Consider the following 13,599-nt stretch of genomic DNA (forward strand, 5'->3'; position numbering starts at 1 on the left):
GCCTGTGGACTTCGGCCAGAATTGGAGCCTTTGATAACGTATTCCCCAAACCTGTATAAAACACAATGAAAAAAGCCATAGTTTAAATCGCTCTTTCTTATTATTAATGGAGCACATCCTCAGCCAGAGTAGCAGGTCACTTGAGTCCTTGGATGTGTGCAGAGATGACAATTTTGCCTACTAGCTACCGAATCCTTATTTTTGTACAGCAGTGCTCACTTATTTTCCTTCACTTTGCAGTATATTCTTTCTTTTTGTTATGTCCAAACTTCCCCTTTTTCCTAAAGACTTGATCTGCCACCATCAAAGTAAGGGGGAGATTTCACCTAAGCTCCTACAAGAACAACACGAAGGCCTGACTTTTTCTTTGGGTAAGTTTTTAGTATGCTTTGATTCCTCTGTTTTTTTTTTGTTGTTGTTGGTGGTGGTGGTGGTGTGGGGGTTTTTTATTTATTTGTTTAATTATTTAATTTACTGGTCATTCCCTCTCATTTATCTTATTTATTTATTTCTGCCTTTTTTTTTTTCTTTTTCCATTCTTATCGATCTCTGTCCGACAAAGTGCTCTCAGGTTGTAAAAACTTCCCGTCGTCTCTTACTGTGATGCTGATGCAGGAGCTGGAGCCGCTCTGCTGTACCTGCAGCCTGACAGCACATCTGCCTGCTCCCGGGTTGATGTTATGCATGGTCCCACCATATGCTGCTGAAACAGAACGAACTCCAGTGACTTGGGTCTCTTCAGGGTATGAGTGCTGATTCGAGCTGGAACAGGCTATCTGTAAAACGCTCTGTTTTAAGTATTTGAGCCATCCAGACCAGGTAAGTAATTTTTCTTTCTGGTATTTATTGAAGAATGCAGCTGCTTGCCTTAGTTCAGCCTCAGAAACTGCTTGTACCAGCTGGTTGCTGTGTAAGGATCATTTCTGCTGTGTTATTCGGGAGCAATCAAGGTGATTTCTATACACTTTAACTTCGTGTGACAAAAAGCAACAGGAACATTTGCTAATTTGCTTTGTACTGGGAGTTCCTTGTAGCAGGGACCATCCTGCCTGGCTGGGGAGAGGGTGTTGCTTCACTCGTGATTTGACTTTTGTTTTCCAAGTGGGTGTAATCCTGATTTACACTGAGGTTACACATTTCTTTAAACTAAAAATGAAATACTTTTTTCTACCAAAAATGTTTAACTGTTAGGGTAGCTCTTCCGAGTGCTTTCTGCGCAATGGAGGTAGACCAAAATGACAAAGACATAAATAATTGATTCTATCCCCCTGAAACCTCTGGACTTGTTTCCCAAGACAGTCTTTCATGTGGCTATATTATCTCGCTATTTCTTGTCAAACTATGTTAAGTAAATAAAAGTGAGGTGAAATATCAGCAACAAAGCTAACAAATGGAGCTGAATGCTCCACTTGAAAGAACAGATCTAGCTGCTTACCATACTAATCTGAAATGAAATGAAAATGTGTGTTTTTCATCTTTTCAGACAATGATCATCAAATACAGGTAGCTAAGGTCTTTAACAACACAGCTTTTTCTCTTTTTTTTTTTTTTAAATATATAATTATTATTTTATTTTTAAGAGAAACCCTATCGTGGAGGTACTTTGTGTGCGTATGTGGTTGAATCAGTGTAGAAACCAAAATGTCTATTACTGTTGATAGACTTACCAGTCTGAAGTCTGAGCTCTTGTATCATACACTGTTTTAATTTACCAGGCTCATATGTACCCACCTACGTTGCAGATGCTAAAGAAGGGTGCGCAAACACTTTTGTGTGCTCAGTGTTTTACTTTCACTTTGCCGTACAGCAGACCTTAATCTCTTCTCAGAGCTGCTCCCAGTCTGTCCCAGTGCGCATGAATGGCTGTGCTGGGCGGCTGTTCAGTAACGCCTAAAAAATCTCAACAGCAACCCAGCCAGATATTAGTTAGGGCTATTGTTAGCACCTAATATTTGTTGAGTTCAAGTTAGCATTTTTCTCGTACTCAGGAGGCCCGAGACTAACTAGGTGTTATTCTTTGCTTCACAGAATCTAAGCTCGAGTGGTAGCCTGGTTCCAGCAGCTTTCCGGAGGGAACATCCTCCCCAGACGGGCTGCATGCTGCTAATTGCAAGGGAAATCCTGGCAGTGTCAAAGTCGAAGCCAAAACCTCATTGATTGCAGTGATGCCAGGATCTCACCAGATGTCTGGATTGTTTATTCATCTGGGGGTTTCCTGCCCGGGTTGTTTGCTGGCCGGCCTTGACCTTCCTCGGGGAGTCACGGCTCCTCTTCCACTCCCGCAGAAGAAGGGCTGTTTCTGACGCAACTCTGTCCCCTGTCCCTACCTCTGGCTGCTTCTCTCTGATGTATCTTTGGTGTTTTCGCTTTCTTTCAACCAGAGAGGAAAAGCAGCATCTCACCCGGCTGTGGCTGTCTGTGTCTTTCTGCTGCCTGTCCCCCAGACCTGGATCCAGCGATCCCTGTGCACCGAAATCCTGGCCGCGTCTCTCAAGGTAGCGCTAGTCCACGTAGCGCCTGTATGTACCTACACGGAAAGATGGTGTGAGCCTCAAGGAACTCACGAGTTAAGGAGAGACAGGAATATGAAAGTAATTTAATTTGTCATGCAAAACTTTGCTAGGAACTACTAGACTTTCCAAAATGTATTCCAAAGAAATGCAGAGATAGATTCCCGACCGGCATTAATCAGTGCTGATTAAGTCATGGAGCTACCCAATTTCTGCCTGGTGAGTACTTTTCCTGTCAATGATTTATGGCCTTACTTAGAAAAATAAGACCTGGGAAATAAAGAGTTCAAGTAAATTCGCTCAGTTACCCCGCCAACTGTTGACTATGGTACCAGGGATAATAAACGTTCAGGGGAAATTCCTCGTACACGTTCATGTATTGAGGTCAAGAGCAGAGGTGTCCCATGTGCATTCCAAATCCTCCAGAAGCTGCTCAGCTGCAGCAACACATGCTGGGCCTGGAAAGAGCAAAAAAGAAGAGATGTGGCTGAACAGGGTCCCCGAACACCCACGGGGCAGCACACGCGGTCAGTGTGACCGCAGCTCGGGGTGCCGGCAGAGAGACCACAGCACCGTGTCCCTCGCTGGGGAAAAGGAAAATTTGCCTTTCTGTCCCAGCCTGCCATGGGAATGGCTGTGCTCATGGTCGAGACCCAATACTTGCCAACAATACTCCTGTTGGTAACTGGCTGCAGTGTGCTGGTTCTTCCCTCTCATTCATAAGAGAACTTCTCAGTGTCTGTAGGGCTGTGCTGTGTGGGGGTTATTGTTTTCCTGCAGACACATGGCATAAGGTTTAAGTCACTGGAGACATTAACACCACCATCTGCTTTTGTTTTTCAAATGACAGCACATTATTTGTTAAATAGTTTCTATCCCATCTTCTTTAAGATATTTTAAGGATAAAGTCTGCAGACATGTATAGAGAACAACTCTTATCTGCTTTATTTGCTTGATTTACTGGTTTATCAATTCTGCTTTCCAGCTCTCTTTAGAATATTTGTTGCACATTTTCATTAATATGACAAACAGCTTCATAAATTTATGAACGATGCAGTATGAAGAATACAGTTGCAGAAGGCCTTTTGCTAGGGAAAACCTGTGAGACTTTCCAAATAGAAAATGAAATTTTTGATTTTTGGATGTCCGTTTTGTGCCATTACCAACGTAGCTGGTGTCTGGAAGAAGCTTGTCACTTGAAGGAGGTGTCAGATCCTTTAAGGTATGCGTGACCCACAACTTTCTGAGCAATTCTTAACCATTCAGAAACTACAGCTAAGTTGTAGCCAACAAATCCATCCATATGCTAAGTATAAAAAGGACCTTTGCTTTAATGCCATAGAAGAAAGTGAGAAAATTCTTCAAGATACAGTTAAACTGCAACAAAAAGATTTCACCTATGGTCTTGAACAGGCAAAAGGGAAGAAGAGTTAAAGGCAAACAGGCAATTTGTTCCTTGTCCTATGATGTGATTCTCCCAGCTCAGAATGGCTGTCACTTAGTGTGCCCTCAAAGTACTTTCACATAATGAGGAGGGGAGTATTTATTGCTCTATTACCCAAACTATACACATACTGACCATACATTTGCTGTATTTTTTTTTTTTTTTAATGAAAGCTGCGTTGATACAAGCTTTTGCCTATTTGCTTGCCAGTGGCACCCATCACCAATCTCATTCAGTGACAACTAGAATTTTTTCTCCTCAAAACTAGAATATTTACATATTTCAACCCTGAGGCTCAGCCCTCCCCACCCTTTACTCCAGATCTTCGCCTCTGCACCGCTGCACTAAATAAATTAACAAGTTATCAACAAGACTGCCGGGCCACTACGGGCTCCCCATTACTGAGGCTGTCATTGCCACTCAGGGCTCTGCTGGAACGTGACAACTTCACAGCAGAAGGTCACTCCCCCCCAGTCCTCTCTCGCTGCTGCTTGGAGGCAACCATTCTGAGAAATGATTTGTTATGGTAGAATTGGAGGCACATTTGTTAGTTAATTCATTCTGTAAAACTCAAATGAGATGAAAAACAAGCATAGAGCTGACAAATGGCATTTAATTATGTCTGAGCCTAAAATTCATAATACATATTTATGCTGCCCTAAGTCATTTGCAGCCAAGGTCCCTTTTATTCTCATAACTGAGTCCAACTGCTGATATGAGAAGAGGGTGTTAGTGATGGGCTACTCCATGTTCTTTCACTATGGTGTCTCCTTTGTGCCTTAACTTCCCATCCCCTGCCCTCAACAGGCCACAGGCTTTCCCTGAGCTTACAGTTCAGCAGTTCTCTAGGTGCTGTTATCCTGTAGCCTGTGCAAAAAAGCGTAAAGAAAAACTTATAGGTATATAATAGCTTTTTCTTGAAAGACTGAAATGGTCCAGTTTCCAATCACATCTGGTCTCAAAATTCTTTGTGTGCTTTTGTTCCAGGCTCAGGATCTAGGAACATATCAGGAAGCACTGCACAAAGACTGTGTCCCTGGTGAGCTGGGCTACAACGTGCAGAAAGGACTAACCCTGCTACTATCAGGATAACTTATTTTCTGCAGTGGAAGGGACAGCTGCCTTTGGCAGTGACACTAGGAGAAACGGTTAGTACAAGATAAATAGGAACAACTTGCACGGATGCTGCAGAGGCTTGAGAGAATGTGCAAAGCTTGGGCTCCTGGGAAATGGGCATTCTGGCACATGTGGCTTGTTAGCACACAGAAGCTCTGACCTAGCAAAATATTTACAGGTACTTAAGCGCACATCCGAATGGGCTAAATGTACACCTGCTTGCCCCTTCAGCTGCTAGAAATCTATAGGCTCTGCATTCGGTGTAAATGACTGAAATATCTTTGACACAGTAACACACTGTAACTCTGCTGAAGATGCGTATACATTTTTATAACGGTTTGGTGCTGTTGTCGTAAAAGTAAAGCATTTTTAAAGTCCTTCTCTTAACATTGCGTATAGGCTCCAAGCAGTGTCCTGGGCAATGCACATCTGAAGAGAGACTTAAGAGAGAAGAGTTTCCATCTTCTTTTCCCGTCCAGCTTGATGAACCTTTGCTTTCTGCAGAACCAGGTACATTGGAGATACTGCCTGTGGCCGTCAGATCAGCAAGAGGCTTTTCCACCTCTGCAGCGGGCTCCCACTCCAGCCTGAGCACCCCTGCCTCCAGATCTGCTCCATCATGAAAGAACAACCCCAAATATCTTCATCTGATCTGATCTTGAATGGAAGTCTCTGAGGAAGAGGATCTGCCCTGGCAGCTCAGGAGGGACGTGGTTTCATAGTTTGTGTCTGGCTGCCCTGCTGTCCCTGCCTCTTGCCACATGACTGTGTGCAAGCCTGGAGAGAGCTTTTCATGCTTCTTGACATTATTGCTCTGCCAAGGCATCAGAGATACTACCTCTCCTCCCCTTGCTCTTGGCGTCTTGCCACCTAAACTCACTAGGCGGCTTGAGTTTTTTTGTTCTCTGGTGGGAGATTTCATTTGACCCTTTCAAGTGGGACAAGAATAGATATTAGATTTGTTGACGATGAAATGCTTTTATCTGAATTCAACAAAAGAGGTACAATGAAAAGATTGCAGCTGTTGAGCAAAAGCTCCGCACCTATTACAGAGTTCATATGCATTTACAAGTGGCACATCAGTGAAGGCTCTCCTCACCCTAGCAGATGTATGCTCCTTCCACAGAAAACTTGTTAATCTTTCCGTCAGTTCTGCATGCTTTACATACCTTTGGGAAAACATGCTGTTTGACTCTCTTGCCAGATCTTGCAATGACAGAAATGCTGTTAGCAGGTAAAAGTTACATAGAAGTGCTTTATCTTCCTGTTAGTCTTCTAGGTGTTCTTGCTGGAGGATGAAACAGCAATTTAGAACATCAGATTTACTCAGGTTGTAATTAAATTCTAAGGCCACCATTGCCCTATTGAATAAACATCTACTTACTTTAGGAACATATTTAGAGAGAGAGAGAGATATTTTAGTTAGAAGTATTTTGTAGTGTTTTTTTTTTTTTTCTTATTTTCATACCAACACACAAAGTCACACAGCTACTACAACAATATGTTCTAAAAATTAAGGTAGCAAATCAACTCAGTCAGGAAGCAAGTAACTCAGACTTGGCAAAGGAGACTAAAAAAACACCAAACCATAACTATTATCTGATGTCATACAGCGACTATGCTTCATAATAAGAGCAATAAAATAGAGAAAATCCTGATGAAATTTGAGGAAGGATATAGCTTGCAGTCAATCATGCAAAAGCAGCAATAAACATTTGCCCATGTCCTAATGAAGCAGGGACATGGAAGCATGATTGAAAAGGAACAGTAAATGCTTTGCAAGCTCACCAGAGTGGCTCAGGCACTGGCTCAACAGTATTACCTAAAAGTCAAAGAGAGCATGACCATCCTTGAGTACATGCCCTCTGGCAGTGGCTGGTGAGAGCCAGGGCCCACACGGCCACTTCAGTTCGTGCCAGTTGGGCTTTCCTTAGAAACCCTCTAAAATTCCAGCCCCTTTGGTGCAGTTTGTCTTGGCTTTCCTGTTCCCATGACCTTTCTTTGGGAAATGAAGGAGGCATCAGGCAGGCTTCAGATATTTCATAGCAGAGAAAGAATTCATACTGGGAGCATTCAGTTCTTAGGCACTGATTTCCAAACACCTTCCCCCAGTGTGAGTCCTCCTGGCTGCTGGAGGAGATGGCACGAAAATGTTACAATCACCTTTATGAAAAATATGACAGCAAGGGGAAGATACCAGGTGGAGGGCAACGGCTGCGTCAGTGGATGGGGTGTTGTGCTGGGAATGATAAATCTGCTGGAAAACAATTAGCGAGCTTGGCCTTGTTCTTGAAAGTCTTTGCATCTCATAGCATTCATGTACTTTATATAATGCCAGTATTTGTCTCTCTGACGTCATCTCCTGGGTTTCATTGGCCTGAAAATTTTCCCTAAGTGGTGCTATTTCCACTTTCTTGCTATTTACAGATTTCTCCAAATTCTTTACATTTGTTTGGGTCTCTGATTTACCTTTTAGATGTATCAGATCCTGAATGTTTTGTCCTGTACCTTGATTTGTTCATGTCACTGACATAAATTGCTTCTCTAGTGCTTGCAGGTAATTTCATGCTTACAATATACCTAATTTCCTTGTGCAAGGATAACTGTACAGCTGCACAGGATATGGCAGGTCAGAGCCCACAGGTTGCAGCAAAGCCCATCATAGTCAGCACAAAAATTCCCACAGTGTTAAACAGATTTTTGGATCTGGCCCATGTGTATTCAGTAGTAACTTTCTACTTGCCATACTGGCACAACGGGAGCCTTTTCAGACAGTTCTTCACCAGGTTTACTTTCTGCCTTCTAAACCAGAAGCAGAGCATTGGCTTCTTGTGAGTTTAAGTCAGACCCATGGTCTGGTAACTGCTCTTTTATACCTTTTAGCCCAACAGTGGCTCATAGTGATTCGCATGTACCAGCAATAACCACAGCTGTGGCAGGACAGCAAAACAATCTCAGTATATATTTATGTAGTTTATGTTGCTTCGTCAAGGCAGCAGTAGGGCCATATCTCAGGTTGCATTGGTGGGGACTATGGCAATATATGAGCACTGGTACATGGCAGAGCAGCTATGCTGCCACGAGCTGAGGAGCAATGTTAGCTCAGTCTGGTTGTTTAATAGCACCCCTGGCTACCATTGCAGGATTTGGGCTGGTGTTGGGAGAAGAGATTCCTACTGCAAAACCCTGTTGCTGGAAAGGCAGGAGGATGGTGAGGGATGGAGTTTCCAAGGAAACTGTTAATGAGTTTCTCAGCCTTCCTGTACTTTTCATGTCTAGTCCACATGCAACTTGGGTCCCTCTCTGTAAAGGAACTGCTGTTGCACTAATGGGTTGTGGTCTTGATCCAGTTCACACTGTGAACTGGTATCAGCATCACAAAAAAATCCCATTTCTCATAAACAGTAATATCATAAATACCAAAGTAAATCAATGTGAAGATTCCTGAGCCTTAGAGATAGCTCTGTTCTCTGTGGTGATCAAAGCATGCTGATGTCTGCAAAGCAGCATGGCCTCAACCTTGCACTGGATCTCTGCAGAGGAATATGGAGCTCCTGTCCAGAGGGAGCACCTCTGGCTCCTTTGGGAAGCCTTGCATTCACTTACAAAGTAAGGATTACACCTGCCAAATAATAGTCATTAGTCTTTAACTAATAATTTCTTCCTAGTACCTTGCCTTTTAGTAAAGTCCCAAAAATTTAATTTACATGCTTATGTATCCAAGCAAGAGATCTCTGGTTAGACTAAACCAGAGTATTTTATATTACTGATTTACTGTATAGAACTTCTAAGCAACAACAAGAACATATGAGTTACTTAGTTTTTCTTCTCTGCTGATCCTAGTCTATCTTCAAGGCCTTGAAACCTGTTACAAAATTCAGATGAAGAATGGAGAACTCACCCATTAGGTCCAAAACCACAACCCCTGTCCCCAGGGCATTAGAGGATGCCTTTCTCACATCGCAAGCTTCCAAGTAAGGAGCTCCTGCTCCTTAGCTCGGTGTTTGGAGTTCAGAGCATTTTCATGGACAAGTGGTGTCATTCAGCAAAGCCTGGAGCCAAACCATGGAAGTTTTTCATTGATTTATACACGATTCAACATTTACTCTGCACTGATGAACGAAGTAAATGTTCAGCTAATTACTTCATACAGCTTCTAGTCCTAAAATTAAGCTACTGCTTCAATCCCTATTCCTGTGTGATTACCAAATAGTAGCAGATTATTTTATGAGATAACCTCATTTTCCTTCCCTTCTTCCGGTGCCTTTCAAGAAAGTGCGAGCAGACCTGGAGTTGGCAGGAAAAAACAGGCACAACCAACGAGCAAGACCTGGTGAGAGGAATCAGTGATTTTAGGCTGCCCCCTCATCCCAAGTGGCTCTGGCAGTTTCCTTTTATTCTTTAACATTGTTCGTATTATTTACACAGCTGGTCCACTAACTTTTTCGTGTTATAGAGTTATTTATTTATTCCTTTTTTTTTTTTTAATATTAACTTCCTTTACAATTTAGAATAACATCAGTTTATGTTTACTGCCCGCCAAAATGATTTGTTTGCAATTAAAACAACAACAAATCTAACAGTACCTAAATGTGTGACCTGTGTTTATGAGGGGGACGCAGAGGCAGGTTTTGAAAGCTGAACCACATCATTTCAAGATCCATAATCAGATTTTAGGGGTTTTCTATTATTATTCTTTAAAGGTCCAGGTGTCTAAAGTGGTATCATTTTTCTCACTTGCTTTTGCTAGCTGGTTTAAAAAAAATAGTATTAATGCAGCTGTAGACATCATAGCTGTGTGTGTGACTGCCCGCTGGATTTACATGCCCAATTACCCCAATAGCATACAACCCTCCGAGACTTGCACATGCAAAAAGCCTGTTGGATGTAAAATTGCTGGCAGGGATGCTCCATTTCCATATGTAGTCACACTGAATATGCATATACATTAAGTGCAGAAGCACAGACACATTTTTGAAACTAGAGGCCTCAGTGTGAACCTGAGGAAGAGAAGACAAATGTTTTGAAGGAAGGCTTTAGGTCAAATTCAGTTAGCAAGCATAAATCTGCTGAGTTTTACTCATGTGTCTTATAGCAATGGAATTCATTTTCTTCAATTAAATGTGGGAAAACAGCATGGATTTATAGTTTTCTTATTTTTGCCTCTACATCTTTTGTATGTTTACAATCTTCTTTCACTTTTCTCTTTATGCTTCTAATAGATGAAAGACAGCCCAATGTAACTTTTGTCCAAACTTCTAGGCACCTTAAGTTAACAGCAAAACAGAGTTTCTGAATACTAACATGTTTGAAAATCAGACAGCCGAAGACTGTAAACATAGACTTAGGTGTCTGAATTTAGGCACCTATTTTTTAAAACCATGGCTTAGAAAATAAAGTATCTGAATGTATATAGATAATATAAATGACCAGTCACTTTTATTACATGTAAGTTTATATAACGACCTGAGAACACGTTTTTAAAATGTAAACGTTCCTTAGTATGTTTAACTATGTGTCTAAAGAAGATGTAGGACAGAAAGAAAACAAAAGTTTGACAAATATTTCTGATCAATTCTGAAGAAATCAATAGGAATTCACACACAGCATGATTTCATTTAACTTTCCATGCTAGGGATAGTAACCTGACTTTCTGTTAAAGCTAAAGTGTTCATACTTTTTAGTGATTTAATTTTCATGTCAACATGTGTCAGAGAATGGGCTGGAGACTGAAAGGGGAAGAAGGAGTGGATGGAAATATGTGGAAGTTGTGTGGACTGGATCATCTGGTTGGGTGACTTTGTTTCATCAAAACTGGTTTCTAATAGGAAATGAGGTTTTCATTGAGATGCACATTTCTTTTCCCCTTTGAGGGAGCAGAAAGTGTCTGTGTCAAGCCATAATTTATTGCTTATTTGAAAAATATCTAACACCTGAAAGCTGAAACAGCTTGGTAGAGAAAGGAGAGAAAAGCCATTGAATCACCATCACTGCATTGGTACCTTGGTGGGAGCCCAGAAATTCCATATCTCCATCTTGCGTGCTCTTAACGTGCTGCTGTAAAACAAGAAGGGGGAGATGAGCCCAGAGAAGAAGAGGTTCGAGGCATGCAAACCTTAGCTCTCATGAATGAGTTAGAATTTTTATTCTTTTGGCCAAAAAGGAAAGTATTTTGGTCCATAACTCAAATATCTCAACAGAGAATTTTGTTCTGGAAATGTCATCAGTTTTTTATGCAAAATGTCAAAGTTAGTGAAGAAAGCCACCACTTCCCACCTCCCAAGCAAGGCAAAACTGTTAGCACTGCAAGATCCTATGTGAAACTTACTTCTGCTCCCTTAGCAGACCAGAACCTTACATGGTGTATGGAAACCAATGGAGCATTCAAGCCCAGAGAACATCTGGTTTACAGTATTTTTGTCTTGTTTGTTCATGTTTGTGCTCCTGGAAGCGCGTGCATTGGGTCCATAACTTTGCGCGCGTGTACATGTATGTCTGTTCTTATTTATTCTAAATATAAACTGTTTTCTGAAAGGCCATTATTCATACTTAAAAGTAAGAGCGTTATCCTTCATAGAAGTTTGGCTCAAAATCTGAGCTCGACACAGAGTGCCATATTGGACTAAACCAAAGTGTGGAAACAATGTTCTCCAAATAACTTAGAGATTCCAAGCTTGGATTGGTCTACTGCAAGGAAAGTTATGGATAATAAAATTGAATCCCCAGTTATATATAAAGCAGATGTCCTTTTTACAATATGCAATATGTAGGCTAAAATTCTGTATCAGCCAGTGACATCTGAGAGTGGCATTGCTTTGAAATGTACCTTTTTATCTTGTGTACACAAAAAATTATATGTGCACACACACAGAGAGACTCAATATGGCTTAAACAGAATCATTTGTTAGAAATTTTTCCATCAGCATCCAGATTTGACTGACCATGGAATTCATACAGAACTGATGAAAAATGTTTTAGGCTAAACTGATGAGTGAGTCTGCAAAAGGAAACACCACAAAATCCAGTTTCAGTCCAACAAGCTGAAGGGGCTCTGTTATTATGATCTTTATCTTTTGCCTTTCTTGTGGGCAAGGTATAAAGCAAAATAACTGTATCTGTTTAGCTGCCTGAACAATAGAAAAGTTTACGCAGCTCTTGAGCTGAAATGTTTTTGACAGTTTTCAATTTTAGCTCTTTTGATTTGGTAAGAAATCTGCAAAAATATGATTTTGAAAATCACCAGTTTCATGCTTTATTCCTTTCTCAAAATCAGACTATATTGTCCAACTCCTCTTACTCTGTCTGAGGGAATTCTAGAGAATAGCTGGAAAGAATCAGTGCTGGGCTGTTGCTTAGGAACTGCCTGGGTTTCTATATTATTGCCTGATGTAATAGTTATATTGCCCACTTGCATCTGTTAACAAGCAGTACAACAGAATCCACAGGTACCAATAAAGAAATAAACCTGGCATTCATTACTTTGCTTGAAAATTCATCAGTGCTTTTTCTGGCTTGGCAACAGGGGGGAAAACCATTTTGCTCAGGTGCTAATTAAAATAGGAGATGTACTGACTTTTCATATATCTGTTTTATTTAGATTTATTTACTTTGCCCCAAGGAAAATATGTTGTAAAGAATGTAGTGTATTAGTATAATTGCAATTTTTCAATGTCGTAGAAAGACAAGAGGTACGAGCTGTTGTTTTTTTTTTTACATAAGCTGTATTGTGGGGTAATATGACCATTTAAATGTATTTTAAGCACAAGCAGTATGGGTTCATTTGTAAAAGCAGTACAAAAGGACATTTGTATTGAGCGCCATTAGTAAACTCCCAGCAATCCCCAAGTTACAGATGAACTAACTTACCTTAGTAAGGTATCAGTATTGCCAAATCCAAGGCTGTAAAAAGGAGATGATGAGAACAAGACAGATTCCACGACCACCTTCATTAAAACTATTTCTTTCTAGATACAGGTCAAGATTTAATAAATAAATAAATAAACAAACAAATGAATAGATAAATATCAATACACTTTTTTGTGTTCACTTCTTAAAGCTTCTCTTATGATAACAAGACCTACTTTTTTTTTTTTCCCCCCAAAGAAAGCCATGATACAAACTCACATAATTTTTAATGTTGGAGCTATAAGGACAGCACTGACTATCCTGAGACTTAAAGTGAACTGGCAATGCTTTGCAGCCTAAACCCCAGCAGCTCATTCTTCGCCCGACTGTGACCCAAAGCCCAGCGCAGGCACCTGCTCAGACCTCAGTCCTATGTGTTTAATCAGTGTGCGCTGCCATTACGGGACACGTTCGCTCACCACACAGGAATTGCACGCTGCCCTGAATGTGGGTCCTTTTGAAGGCTCCTGACTGAAATGCTTTTACAAGCCCACCCAGCAATAGGCTTCCTACATATAGAGGAGCCATAATAAAAAAAAGCGATCCCAGCCCAACTCCTAGTTATTAAGTGTGGGGAAAAGCACAGGAGGAGTTGCAAGGAAGAGCAGACTCTGTGACAGTTAT

General features: G+C 41.1%; 2 long non-coding RNA genes across 2 annotated transcripts; one reads left to right on the forward strand and one right to left on the reverse strand.

The window, feature by feature from the left end:
• Nucleotides 1–2,293: 2,293 nt before the first annotated feature.
• LOC139828788 (uncharacterized) lies at nt 2,294–5,555 on the forward strand. Its single transcript, XR_011740758.1, has 3 exons — nt 2,294–2,729; nt 4,942–5,102; nt 5,470–5,555. It is a non-coding gene; the product is annotated as an uncharacterized lncRNA (long non-coding RNA).
• Nucleotides 5,556–6,267: 712 nt separating this feature from the next.
• Nucleotides 6,268–12,971, reverse strand: LOC139828787 (uncharacterized). Its single transcript, XR_011740757.1, has 4 exons — nt 12,937–12,971; nt 11,073–11,127; nt 8,972–9,122; nt 6,268–6,358 (listed from the first exon to the last, which is right to left on the reverse strand). It is a non-coding gene; the product is annotated as an uncharacterized lncRNA (long non-coding RNA).
• Between the last annotated feature and the right edge of the window lie 628 nt (nt 12,972–13,599).

Source organism: Patagioenas fasciata, chromosome 10 (assembly GCF_037038585.1).
Source record: "Patagioenas fasciata isolate bPatFas1 chromosome 10, bPatFas1.hap1, whole genome shotgun sequence".
Lineage (NCBI taxonomy): Eukaryota > Metazoa > Chordata > Aves > Columbiformes > Columbidae > Patagioenas > Patagioenas fasciata.